This window comes from Pongo pygmaeus, chromosome 3 (genome assembly GCF_028885625.2).
Source record: "Pongo pygmaeus isolate AG05252 chromosome 3, NHGRI_mPonPyg2-v2.0_pri, whole genome shotgun sequence".
Taxonomy (NCBI): domain Eukaryota; kingdom Metazoa; phylum Chordata; class Mammalia; order Primates; family Hominidae; genus Pongo; species Pongo pygmaeus.
The window spans coordinates 125,649,087-125,663,964 of NC_072376.2; the positions used below are offsets into that span (position 1 = coordinate 125,649,087).

At 42.2% G+C, this 14,878-nt stretch overlaps 1 protein-coding gene and 1 pseudogene across 10 annotated transcripts in view; both read left to right on the forward strand.

Moving 5' to 3' along the window:
- ANK2 (ankyrin 2) overlaps nucleotides 1-14,878 on the forward strand; it is a 683,028-nt gene that overhangs the window by 125,764 nt on the left and 542,386 nt on the right. The gene's annotated exons all lie outside the window — the stretch shown is intronic.
- Nucleotides 1,295-3,283, forward strand: LOC129035282 (transcription initiation factor TFIID subunit 4B-like; annotated as a pseudogene).

The following is a 14,878-nucleotide window of genomic DNA, read 5'->3' on the forward strand; positions in this document are numbered from 1 at the left end:
AGGCTGGTCTTGAACTCCTGGCTTCAAGCAATCCTCCTGCTTTAGCTTCCCAAAGTGCTGGGATTACAGATGTGAGCCATTGCACCCCACCTTTAGCATTTTTTTTTTTTTTTTTTTGTTTAGACTGAGTCTTGCTCTGTCACCCAGGCTGGAGTGCAATGGCGCCATGCAACCTCCGCCTCCCTGGTTCAAGCCATTCTCCTGCCTCAGCCTCCCAGGTAGCTGGGACTACAGACATGCGCCACCACACCTGGCTAATTTTTGTATTTTTAGTAGAGATGGGGTTTCACCATGCTGGCCAGGCTGGTCTCAAATTCCTGACCAGGTGATCCACCCACCTTGGCCTCTCAAAGTGCTGGGATTACAGGTGTGAGCCACTGCACCCTGCCTTTAGCATATTTTTATTCTTTGATTTGAGCATGGAAAAGAAGTCATGGAATTCTATTGCATAGCAACCACACTAGAAAATGTAATTATAATGCAGATTTTAAGATGATTTGGTAAAAAAAAAAAAAGTTCTGTATATATTGATTTAGAAAAAGACTATCCACTGTCTTAAGAAAATGTGGCACATATACACCATGGAATACTATGCAGCCATAAAAAATGATGAGTTCATGTCCTTTGTAGGGACATGGATCAAGATGGAAACCATCATTCTGAGCAAACTATCGCAAGGATAGAAAGCCAAACACCACATGTTCTCGCTCATAGGTGGGAATTGAACAATGAGAACACTTGGACACAGGGTGGGGAACATCACATACCGGGCCTGTCATGGGGTGGGGGGAGAGAGGAGGGATAGCATTAGGAGATATACCTAATGTAAATAATGAGTTAACAGGTGCAGCACACCAACATGGCACATGTATACATATGTAAAAAACCCGCAGGTTGTGCACATGTACCCTAGAACATAAAAGATAATAATAAAAAAATAAATTAAAAAAAAGAAAAAGACTATCCACTGTCCTCAGTTGGAAAGAAAATTTCATCATTCAAGATCCAGTATTATCAGGTTGTGTTGACATAGTTAGATCCCTTATCCCTTAACCCTATCCGATTTGGTTTATGTCCTTTTCATCCAATTAAACTGGTTTTTGAGGAAGTATCACAAGTAATGATAATACTACCAATACTACCAATACTACAAAAACAACTGTTGTAGGGGAGGAAAGATTTCTTTTCCTCATCCATTGCTAAGTTCATGGCTGAGGAACCTATAACAAAAGACAGATTAACCAGAGAAAATCATAAACCAAATTCATTTAATTAATATGTTTACATGACATAAGAGCCTTCAGAAATGAAGACCCAAAGAAACAGGTAAATTTGTACATTTTTGTGCTTAGATTTGATGAAAAGTAGACAGTTGTGGAAAAGTATGATTGGACAAAGGAGGTGTGATCTAATGGTAATAAACTGGGGGACTTAGCTAGACCTGTGTATTCATATTTGTCTCTGTTTCCCTGTACCTTTGGAGATAAGAACATTCCTTTCCTCCAGATATAGGGTGGCCACCTCTCCATGAGAGCCTTAATTACTTATTTCACAGGAAGGTCAAAGAATTGTGTTTTGGTTTACTTCAGGGGAGAAAGACAAGAGAAGGTCAACAAGTAACTTTTCTGCTTCTACTGCCTCCTCAAATGCCAAAGTGCCATATTTTGGGGTAGCATGCCCTGAACCCCATCACTGCTAAATGCTGAGCACTTTCCATATGCAAGACCCTGTACTAATACTTCATTTATTTATGGACATTTCACAGATGGTAAGATGAACTTGCCCCAAATGTGTGACTTGTCATTTGAGAATCTAGTCAGTCCAGACTTTCTAAGTCTAAGGCCTATCTCATAACCTGTTGTTACTGTTTTGACTATAAATTTCTATGGAGTTGTGTAGTCTCTTTTGCTTCAGACTTCGAAAACCACTTGTGACATCTGTACCAAACACAGTGACAATGGTCTCACTGCAACCTGAAAAGCCAGTTGTCCCTGGAACAGCAGTAACACTGTCCCTTCCAGCAGTAACTTTTGAAGAATCTTCAGGTGCAGCTATTTGTCTTCCATCCGTGAAACCTTTTGTTACATCTACTGGGACCACATCTGACAAGCCTGTTATTGGCACTCCAATTCAAATCAAACTTGCCCAGCCAGGCCCTGTCCTTTCACAACCAGCTGGGATTCCATAGGCAGTTAAAGTCAAGCAACTAGTAGTTCAGCAGGCTTCAGGAGGCAATGAAAAACGGGTGACCACACTTACACATTCCTCAGCATTGACCATTCAGAAATCTGGGTAGAAGACGATGCCAGTGAACACCATAATACCTACCAGTCAGTTTCTTCCATCTTCCATTCTAAAGCAAATTACTCTGCCTGGAAATAAAATTCTGTTGCTTCAAGCATCTTCTACTCAAAAAAATAAAATAAAAGAGAATGGAACAATATGCTTCAGGGATGAAGATGACATCAATGATGTGACTTCTATGGCAGGGGTCAACCTTAATGAAGAAAATGCCTGTGTCTTAGCAACAAACTCTGAATTGGTTGGCACACTCATTCAGTCATGTAAAGATGAACCATTTCTTTTTATTGGAGCTCTACAAAAGAGAATTTTAGACATTGGTAAAAAGCATGACATTACAGAACTTAACTCTGATGCTGTGAACTTGATCACCCATGCAACACAGGAACAATTATGAAGCCTTCTAGAAAAACTGACTGCAATTGCTCAGCATTGAATGACTACTTACAAGGCAAGTGAAAATTACATCCTGGGTAGTGATACCAGGTCACACCTCAAATTTCTTGAAAAGCTGGATCAATTGGAGAAGCAGAGAAAGGATTTAGAAGAAAGAGAAATGTTACTTAAGGCAGCCAAGAGTCGTTCTAATAAAGAAGATCCAGAACAGCTGAGATTAAAGCAGAACGCCAATGAGTTACAGCAACTGGAACTTGAACAGACACAGCATAGAGATGCTAATCTCACAGCTCTTGCAGCTATTGGACCAAGGAAGAAGAGACCACTAGAACTTGGAAGTGAGGGCTTAAAAGACAACCTTCTTGCTTCTGGGACATCCAGCCTGACAGTCACCAAACAGTTGCTTCATCCAAGAATCACAAGAATCTGCCTCAGGGACTTGATATTTTGTATGGAACAGGAACAGGAGATGAAATATTCTCGAGCTCTATACCTGGCCCTTCTGAAGGGACTACTCCACTCTCCATCCAGATCCTTGCAATTTACTGCCAAGGAAGACACAAAGAGCACTGTTGCATTGTTCTGAAACTTCAATTCCTGGAACATAATCACCAATACGAAAGAGCAAACAAATGGAAAAACATTTCATGCTCGTGGATAGGAAGAATCAATATTGTTAAAATGGCCATACTGCCCAAATCAATTTAGAGATTCAACACTATTCCTAAGTGACAACAATATTTTTTACAGAACTAGAAAAAGCTATTCTAAAATTCATAAGGAATAAAAAAGAGCCTGAATAAACAAAGCAATCCTAAGCAAAAAGAACAAAGCTGGAGGCATTTCACTGCTCATCTTCAAACTATACCGCAGGCTGCAGTAACCAAAACAGCATAGTACTGGTACAAAGACAGACACAGAGACGAATAGAACAGGTTAGAAAACACAGAAATAAAGTCGCAAACCTACAACCATCTGATCTTCAACAAAGCCTACAAAAATAAGCATTGGGGAAAGGATTCCGTATTCAATAAACATTGCTGGGATAACTGGCTAGCCATATGCAGAAGATTGAAACGCGACCCCTTTCTTTCACCATATTCAAAAATCAACTCAAGATGAATTACAGACTTTTTTTTTTTTTTTTTTTGAGACAGAGTCTCGCTCTGTCGCCCAGGCTGGAGTGCAGTGGCATAATCTTGGCTCACTGCAACCTCTGCCTCCTGGGTTCAAGCAATTCTCTACCTCAGCCTCCCGCGTAGCTAGAATTACAAGCGCCCACCACCACACCCAGCTAATTTTTGTATTTTTAGTAGAGAGGGGGGGTTTCACCATCTTGGCCAGGCTGGTCTTGAATTCCTGACCTTGTGATCCACCCGCCTCGGCCTCCCAAAGTGTTGGGATTACAGGCATGAGCCACCGCGCCCAGCCGAATTAAGGACTTAAATATAAAATCTGAAACTATAAAAACCCTAGCAGAACACATAGGAAGTACAATTCTAGACACAGGCTCTGGCAAAGATGTCATGACAAAGATTCCAAAAGCAATTGTAACAAAACAAAAAATTGACAAATGGGACCTAATTAAAGTAAATAACCTTTGCACAGCCAAGGAAACTATTAACAGAGTAAACAGACAACCTCCAGAATGGAGGTTTGCAAACTATGTATCCAGCAAAGGTTTATGTATCTGGCAAAGGTCTAATATCCGGAATCTATAAGGCACTTAAAGCAAAAACAACCCTATTAAAAAATGGGCAAAGGAGGCTGGGTGTGGTGGTTCACACCTGTAATTCTAGCTCTTTGGGAGGCGGAGGCGGGTGGATCACTTGAGGCCAGGAGTTTGAGAACAGGCTGGCCAATATGGTGAAACCCCATCTCTACTAAAAGCAAAACAAAAATTAGCCGGGTGTGGTGGCGCCTGTAATCCCAGCTGTTTGTGGGGCTGAGGCATAAGAATCGCTTGAACCCAGGAGGCGCAGGTTTCAGTGAGCTGAGATGATGCCACTGCATTCTAGCCTGGGTGACAGAGCAGGACTCTGTCTCAAAAACATAAATGAATGAATGAATGAATGAATGAATGAATGAAGTGCAGTTTAAATCCAATGTTTGTTTGTTGGTTTTATGTCTAGATAATCTGTCTAATGCTGAGAGTAGAGTGTTTAAGTCCTCAACTATTACTGTATTAGAGTCTATTTCTCCCTTTATATCTGGGTGTTCCAGTGTTGGGTACATATATATTTACAATTATATTTATCATATCCTCAGGCCTGGTGCAGTGGCTCATGCCTATATTCCCAGCACTTTGGGAGGTGAAGGCAGAAGGATTGCTTTGAGACCAGGAGTTAGACTAGAAACTGGGCAACATAGTATGAGCCCATCTCTACAAAAAAAAAAAAAAAAAAAAAAAGAAGGGCAAAGGACATGGAGAGACACTTCTCAAAAGAAGACACACAGGCGGCCAACAGGCATATGAAAAATATTCTCTAATCATTAGAGATATGCAAATCAAAACCACAATGAGATACCATCTCACACCAGTTAGAAGGGCTATTATTAAAAAGTCAGTGCTGGGCGTGGTGGCTCACACCTGTAATCCCAGCACTTTGGGAGGCTGAGGCTGGCAGATCACAAGGTCAGGAGATGGAGACCATCCTGGCTAACATGGTGAAACCCCGTCTGTACTAACAATACAAAAGCAAAATTAGCTGGGCGTGGTGGTGGGCACCTGTAGTCCCAGCTACTCGGGAGGCTGAGGCAGGAGAATGGCATGAACCCGGGCGGTGGAGCTTGCAGTGAGCGGGGACTGCGCCACTGCACTCTAGTCTGGATAACAGAGTGAGACTCCATCTCAAAAAAAAAAAAAAAAAAAGTCAAAAAATAACAGATGCTGGCGAGGTTGCGGAGAAAAGTGAACACTTATCCACTGCTGGTGGGAATGTAAACTAGGTCAGCCACTATGGAAAGCAGTTTGAAGATTTCTCAAAGAACTTAAAAGAGAGCTACCCTTTGACACAGCATCTCATCACTGAGTATATAACAAAAGAAACATAAATTGTTCTACCATAAAGTCATATGCACACATATGTTCATTGCAGCACTATTCACAATAGCAAAGACATGGAATCAACCTAAAAGCCCATCAACAGTGGACTGGGTAAATAAAATGTTGTACATACACAACATGGAATACTACAGTCATTAAAATGAATGAGATCATGTCCTTTGTAGCAATATAGATGGAGCCGGAGGCCATTATCCTAAGCAAATTAATACAATAACAGGAAATCAAATACCAGATGTTCTCATTTATAGGTGGAAGCTAAACATGGAGTACAAATACACATGGACACAAAGAAGGGAACATTAGACACTGGGGCCTACTTAAAGGTGGAGTGTGGGACGAGAGTGAAGATTGGTACTTATCGGTTACTATGGTTATTACCTGGGTAACAAAATAATCTATACACCAAACCCCTGTAACACGCATTTTTTTTTTTTTTTGAGACTGAGAGGTGACAACGTGCTAACAGCTCTCGCTCACTCTCGGCACCTCCTCAGGCTATGGCCGTGCTTGAGGAGCCCTTCAGCCTACAGGGGCACTGTGGGAGCCCCTCTCTGGGCTGGCCAAGGCCGAAGCCAGCTCCCTCTGCTTGCAGGGAGGTGTGAAAGGAGAGGTGCAGGCAGGAACCGGGGCTGTGCGTGGCACTCACAGGCCAGCATGGGTTCCAGGTGGGCACTGGCTTGGTGGGCCCTGCACTCAGAGTGGCCGGCTGGAGCCGCTGGCCCCAGGCAGTGAGGGGCTTAGCACCTGGGCTAAGTGCTGGGTCCCCCAGCACTGCTGGCCCACCTGTGCCACGCTTGAATTCTCCCTGCACCTCAGCCGCCTCCCCATAGGGCAGGGCTTGGGACCTGCAGCCCGCCATGCCTGAGCCCCCACCCCCTCCATGGGCTCCCATGTGGCCGGAGCCTCCCCAACCGGTGCTGCCCCCTCCTCCGCAGCGCCCAGTCCCATCTACCGCCCAAGGGCTGAGGAGTGCAGGCACGTGGCCTGGGACTGGCAGGCAGCTCTGCCCACAGCCCCGGTGCAGGATCCACTAGGCAAAGCAAACTGGGCTCCTGAGTTGGGTGGGGACATGGAGAACTTTTATGTCTAGCTAAAGGATTGTAAATGCACCAATCAGCACTCTGTGTCTAGCTCAAGGTTTGTAAACGCACCAATCAGTGCTCTGTGTCTAGCTAATCTAGTGGGGACTTGGAGAACTTTTGTGTCTAGCTAAAGGACTGTAAACGCACCAATCAGCACCCTGTGTCTAGCTCAAGGTTTGTAAATGCACCAATCAGCACTCTGTGTCTAGCTAATCTAGTGGGGACTTGGAGAACTTTTGTGTCTAGCTAAAGGATTATAAATGCACCAAGCAGCACTCTGTGTGTAGCTCAAGGTTTGTAAATGCACCGATCAGCACCCTGTGTCTAGCTCAAGGTTTGTAAATGCACCAATCAGCACCCTGTCAAAACGGACCAATCAGCTCTCTGTAAAATGGGCCAATCAGCTCTCTGTAAAATGGACCAATCAGCAGGATGTGGGTGGGGTCAGATGAGGGAATAAAAGCAGGCTGCTGGAGCCAGCACTGCTCGGGTCCTCTTTCCTGCTGTGGAAGCTTTGTTCTTTCCCTCTTCACAATAAATCTTGCTGCTGCTCACTCTTTGGGTCCACGCCACCTTTATGAGCTGTAACACTCACCGCGAAGGTCTGCAGCTTCACTCCTGAAGCCAGCGAGACCACGAACTCACTGGGAGGATGAACAACTCCGGACGTGCCACCTTTATGAACTGTAACATTCCTTGTGAAGGTCTGCAGCTTCACTCCTGAGGCCAGCGAGACCACAAACCCACCAGAAGGAAGAAACTCCGGACACATCTGAACATCTGAAGGAAAAAACTCCAGACGCACCATCTTTAAGAACCGTAATACTCACCACAAGGGTCCACGGCTTCATTCTTGAAGTCAGCGAGACCAAGAACCCACCGATTCTGGACACAAGACGGTCTCATTATGTCACGCAGGCTGGAGTGCAGTGCCACAATCTCAGGCCACTGCAACCTCTGACTCCCATGTTCAAGCAATTCTCCTGCCTCAGCCTCTTGAGTAGCTTGAGCCACCACCACCAGGCTAATTTTTGTGTTTTTAGTAGAGACGGGGTTTCACCATGTTGACCAGGCTGGGTTCTAAATCCTGGCCTCAAGTGATCCGCCTCCCTTGGCCTTCCAAAGTGCTGTGATTACAGGCATGAGCCACAGCACCTGGCCTGTAAGACGCAATTTACTTATATACCAAACCTGTACGTGTACCCCTGAACCTAAAATAAAAGTTGGAAGGAAAAAATAGATTTTGCATCATTTTACAGTCATAAAATTATTTTATTTTGCCCAGGAAAGACTTATTGTTTCTTCATATTGTATACTCTGTGCTTTCTAAAACTTTGTTGATATGGATAAAAGCAGAGTCATTCAAATTGTGAAGTTATTTGTAGAGTAGTACTGCAGAATTGTAAATGCCTCATCCTGATATTGTATGATATTGAATTTCAGAATAAACTAAGTCCTGTAAGAACATTTGGCCCAGATGTTACTAAAAATAATTGTTGCTCTAAAATTTCACACAGAGAATAACATTCCATGGTCTCCTACTGTTATGCACTATTGCTTCATTTTTCCATTTGGGATTGAAAAGGAGAAATTTAGAAAAATATTTTAAAAGGATATATATTCTTGCTTTATAACCTCCAATATTCTGCTTCAGTTAAATCTAAATTGTTGTAAAGAGACAACTGTATACTTGTGTTTAAGCACTCATCTGATTAAATTATTTGAAATTTAAGTTGGAAAGAGACAAGTCCACCTAAAGACAGATAGTAGGTAGCATACTATATGTTAGGACATGGAGCTAGTACAAGTAGGTTGGAAGGACAGAAAGTGATCTGTAGCAGCTGGATGGGAAGACTAGCTTCATTTGGACATGAGACAGTTTGAAAGGTCGTCTTACTTTCAGTTTGAACCACAAAAGAAACAGAAAGAGGCTTGGTTGTTCTGTTAGTGAAGGAAATTCCTTAGAAGTTCTACTGAAGAAAGCGTTGGAATACAGAATTATAAAAAGTTTTAAACAGAATAAGCCAAACATGAGGTAGTGGGTAAGGGGAGGAAATAATACGCTGAAATGCCAATCTTTAGACCACAGTAGCTCTAAAATCTAGAGCACTAGAATATTGGATTGGACAGACAGCTGGCTGGAGATATCTGATTTTAGAGATGTCAGGGCAATTTTTGCAAGATAAATCTGATAGGTCAAAATTAGAGTAGTTTAAGCAGTGACTACTCTCACTTACACTTAATGATTAGTTTTGATGACACATGATGCACCTAGGTGCCTATATATTTTTTCTTTTAATTTATGAATGATTTATGTATTTTTTTTTTTTTTTGAGAGGGAGTCTCACTCTGTCCCCCAGGCTGGAGTGCAGTGGCGCCATCTCCGCTCACTGCAAGCTCCACCTCCCGGGTTCACGCCATTCTCCTGGCTCAGCCTCCCTAGTACCTGGGACTACAGGCGCCCACCACCACACCCGGCTAATTTTTTGTATTTTTAGTAGAGACAGGGTTTCACCATGTTAGCCAGGATGGTCTCGATCTCTTGACCTCGTGATCCGCCCGCCTCGGCCTTCCAAAGTGCTGGGATTACAGGCGTGAGCCACCGCACCTGGCTGGAATGATTTATGTTTTAAAATACATAATAGACTGTCCCAATTTCAAAAGGTTCAAAAGGATAAATAAGTCTTTCTTTATCCCTGATGCTCCAGTTCTCCTCCTCAGAGACAACTGCTGTTTTTAATTCCATGTATGCCTTCCGAGTATATTGTATGACTATATATACATAGATATAACTTTTAAAACACAAATTGTAACATACTACATATGCTATTCTGTGCCTTTTTTCATTTAACATGTCTTGAAGATTATTCTCTGTCAGTACATACAAAGTTGCCTTATGCTTTAAAGAAATGTTTTATTATGAAAAAGTTCAGACATACACAAAACTAGAACGTATAATGGACCCCCAGGTAGCCATTACCCAGTTCAACGCATATATCAATATTTTGACATTCTTACTATGTATTAGATGATATTAAAAATTATTAACTTTGTTAGGTGAGATAGTGGTTTGGTGGTTATATTTAAAAAATGTTCTTAGAGAAGCATCTTGAAATATTTATGACTGAAATGATATGTTCTCTGATGTTTGAGATTTACTTTAAAATATACCAGAAGAAAAAAGTATGCGTGGAAGGAATAGCTTGAACCAAGATTGGCAAAATGTTGAAGTTAAGTGCATGCAGATTCATTATATCATTTTCTCTGCTCTTGTATATGTTAGAAAATTTCTATAATAAGAAATACATTTGCCAATCTGGTTCTATCTATAGCTCTCCCCCTTTTTTGGAAGTATTTAAAAATGAATCCTAGATATTATGTAATTTCACCCATAAATACTTCTGTACGTATTTCTAATATTACAAGGACTTAAAAAAACACTACAAAGCCATTATCACATCTCAGAAAATTAACAGTAATTTTTAGTATAATCCAATATCCAGTCCATTTTCCAATTGCTCTGATTTTCTCAAAAATGTCTTTTTGCAGTTGGATTGTTTAAGAGTCAAATTAGGTCCACATATGGCATGTCTTAGGTCTTTCTTGATCTTTAATAATCAGACATTTAAAAAAATCAGATCTTTAAAAAACAGACACTCGTTTCTTTGAGAAACTGGCTTATCTATCCTGTAGAAGGCCCCACCTTCTGGATTTGACTGGTTGTTTCCTCCAGGTGTGGTTCAACTTTTTCCTCTATCCCTTATATTTGAGTCTTGATTAGATTTAGGTTCAGTATATTTGCCAAGACTCCTTCATAGGGGATGCTTGCTCTGCTCTTCCTGATGTATCATCTCAGGAAGCCCATATTTCTCATGTTTCACTTTGAGTGATACTAAGATTTAGGAGAGGATTTGGGTGGTGTCAGCCTCATCTACCATCAACATTTCACTTGATGTTTTTGGCATGCAGTGATTATTAATGACTGAGTCCATTATTCCATTAGGGATTACAAAACAATTTTTAAATTCTTACATTCTGTTTATACTTATTACTTGGAATTGTTCTACAAAGAAGTTTCCCTCATGACTTTTTGATAAACCAAAGTGTACAGTTGGCTTATTCTTTTTAACAACCACATAGCATTTTATTCTACTATAATTTAATTGGTCATCTATTATTTAAAGTATTTGCTCTTTTTGGCTTGTTTATATTTTTTCCAACTGTATTTTCTCATATACTTATGCATTTATAATGAACAGTAAACTATATAATTTTATAGTTATATTTTAATGGAAAAATAATTATCAGACTTGTTCACTCTGTGTGTATGAATTTAGTATAAATATGAGAGGCCACACCTGTATTTTAACCCTTGGTTGGTTATTTATTTATCATATGATGATGGGGGAAATTATCCTTTCTTTTTTCTTTCCTTCAGTTTATTCTTTCTAAGCCTCATTTTCTTAATTCATATACTGAGAATAATAACCAATTTCTGGATGGTTTTAAGGATTAAATTAAAAAACTATAAAAAGGCTTGGTAAAGTTCCTAGCATAGAGTAAGTGCTCATTAAAATGAACTTTCTGCTAAAATTTGAGGAATAGATGGAATAGCACATGCAAATTCTGTTGGATAGGGCTTAGCAAATAGATATTCAATAAATAGTGCCACTTTTCTCCATTTCTTAATTTTTCCCCAATCTTAGTAGTAATGAAGATTACTTTTTTTCCCTAGGCTGTTTTCAGGAGTAATAAATAAATAAACCTTAGGTGCCCTGAGGTTTTTGCTGTGAAAGGCCATTCTGTTGGCCTTTATGGAGACTTATCTGGAATTGCTGGGTCACAGCTTTCTATCCTGGGAGGCTGATATGGTTTGGCTTTGTGTCCCTACCCAAATCTCATCTCAAATTGTAATCCCCACATGTTGAAGGAGGGGCCCAATGGGAGGTAATTGGATCATGGGGGCAGTTTCTCCCATGCTGTTCTCATGATAGTGAGTGAGTTCTCATGATAGCTGATGGTTTTAAAGTGTGGCACTTCCTCGCTCTCTCTCCCTCCTGCCACCTTGTGAAGAAGGTGCCTTGCTTCCCCTTCTGCTATGATTGTAAGTTTCCTGAGGCTTACCCAGCCATACAGAACCTCTTTTATTTATAAATTACCCAGTCTCAGGTAGTATCTTTATAGCAGTGTGAGAAAGGACTCATAAAGAGAATTGTTACCAAGGTAGTGGGGCACTGCTATAATGATAACCTGAAAATGTGGATGTGACTTTGGAACTGGGTAACAGGTAGAATTTGAAAGAGTTTTGAGGGATCAGAAGAAGACAGGAAGATGAAGGAAAGTTTGGAACTTCCTAGAGACTTGTTGAATGGTTTTGACCAAAATGCTGATAGTGATATGGACAATGAAGTCCAGGCTGAGGTGGTCTCATATGGAGATGAGGAACTTATTGGGAACTGGAGTGAAGGTCACTCTTGCCATGCTTTAGCAAAGAGACTGGTGGCGTTTTGCCCCTGCACTAAAGATGTGTGAAACTTTGAACTTGAGAGAGATGATTTAGGGTATCTGGCAGAAGACATTTCTAAGCAGCAAAGCATTTGAAGGTGACCTGGTTTTTCCTGAAAGTGCACAGTGATATGTGCTCACAAAAAGATGACTTGAAATTGGAACTTATGTTTAAAAGGGAAATAGAGCATAAAAGTTTGGAAAATTTGTTGCCTGACCATATGGTAGGAAAGAAAAACCCATTTTCTGGGGAGAAATTCAAGCCAGATGCATAAATTTGCATAAGTAACGAGGAGCCAAATGTTAATCACTAAGAAAATAGGGAAAATGTCTCCAAGGCATGCCGGAGACCTTCAAGGCAGCCCCTCCCATCACAGGTGCAGAGGCCTAGGAGGATAAAATGGTTTCATGGGCCAGGTCCAAGGCTGATCTGCTCTGTGCAGCCTTGGGACAGGGCACCCTGCATCCCAGCAGCTCCAGTTCCAGCTGTGTCTAAAAGGGGGCCCATGTACAGCTCAGTCTGTTGCTTCAGAGGGTGTAAGCCCCAAACCTTGGCAACTTCCATGTGGTGTTGGGCCTGTGGGTACACAGAGGCAAGAGTTGAGGTATGGGAAGCTCTGCCTAGATTTCAGAGGATGTATGGAAATGCCTGGATGTCCACACAAAAGTCTGCTGCAGCTGCAGGGATGGATCCCTCATGGAGAACCTCTGCTGGGGCAATGCAGAAGGGAAATGTGGGTTTGGAGACCCCACACAGAGTCCCCACTGGAGCTCTGCCTAGTGAAGTTGTGAGAAGAGGGCCACCATCCTCCAGACCCAAGAATGGTAGATCCACCAACAGCTTGCACTGTGTGCCTGGAAAAGTGCAGGCACTCAATGTCAGCCCACGAAAGCAGCCTCAGGGGCTGTACCCTGCAGAGCCACAGGAGTGGAGCTGCCCATGGCCTTGGAAGCCCACCCCTTGCATCAGCATTCCCTGGATGTGAGACATGGAGTTAAAGGAGGTTATTTTGGAGCTTTAAGGTTTAATGACCGCCTGGCTGGGTTTTGGATTTGCGTGGGTCCTGTGGCCCCTTTGTTTTGGCCAATTTATCCCATTTGGAATGGGAACATTTACCTAATGCCTGTACCTCATTGTATCTAGGAAATAACTTGCTTTTGATTTTACAGGCTCATAGGCAGAAGGGACTTGCCTTGTCTCAGATGAGACTTTGCACTTAGACTTTTGAGTTAATGCTGGGATGAGTTAAGACTTTGGGGGACTATTGGGAAGGCATGATTGGTTTCAAACTGTGAAAATGACGTGAGATTTGGGAGGATCCAGGGGTAGAATGATATGGTTTGGCTCTGTGTCCTCACCCAAATCTCATCTTGAATTGTAGTGCCCACATGTTGAGGGAGGGACATGGTGGGAGGTGGATCATGGGGGCAGTTTCCCCTATGCTGTTCTTATAATAGTGAGTGAGTTCTCATGAGAGCTGATGGTTTTAAAGTGTGGCACTTCCTCATTCTCTCTCTCTCTCCTGCCACCTTGTGAAGAAAGTGCCTGCTTCCCCTTCCCCTTCTGCCATGATTGTAAGTTTCCCGAGGCCTCCCCAGCCATGTAGAACTGTGAGTCAATTAAACCTTTTTTATTTATAAATTATCCAGCCTCGGGTAGTATCTTTACAGCAGTGTGAGAATGGACTAATACAGAGGCCCTGCTGCATACTGGGAAATGCCTGCTTTTCAAGCAGTCCCAATCTGGAAAGGCTCAGGTGGAATGCAAACAGCACTTCATTTAACCCTGAGTTGTGGAACTAGAGTGAATGTTCCTCTCCTTCTCTGTCTTGGCCTTCCTACCTCATCCTTGGTTTCCAGTTCATTTTTAGGATTAGAAAGTTATCCTAACAGGCTAGGTGCATGCCTCATGCCTATAATCCCAGCACTTTGGGAGGCCAAGGTGGGTGGATCACCTGGGGTCAGGAGTTCAAGACCAGCCTGGCCAACATGGTGAAACCCCGTCTCTACTAAAAATACAAAAAATTAGCCAGGCATGGTGGCGCATGCCTGTAATCCCAGCTACTCGGAAGGCTGAGGCAGGAGAATAGCTTGAACCTGGGAGGCAGAGGTTGCCGTGAGCCGAGATCGTGCCACTGCACTCCAGCCTGGGTGATATGCTAAATGATCTTTTCTAGTAACTCACAATACTACCGTTTCTCCTGTGCCTTTGGTATTGCACTTTCTCATAGGTTCTTCATCTTTGTAACATCTTAGGCCTTAGCTTTAGTCTTCAACTTTCCCGTATCAAATAATGGCCAATTTTTCCTCTTTCCTCTGTGGACTTCTGGCATCTTCTCTTCTGTTCCTTTCTCCCCTCCTTTTGTAATCTTTCCATTCTCAGAAGCACCATCTGTCCATGAAGACATTTTGCACCCCTCGTTTGGTAACACTTTGTCCATGTGATGGATAAAGCTAGCCTTTCTCAGCATTACCTCATTTCTTTTTCCGATGTTTCTAGGTAATAGCTGACACATTACTTTCATTC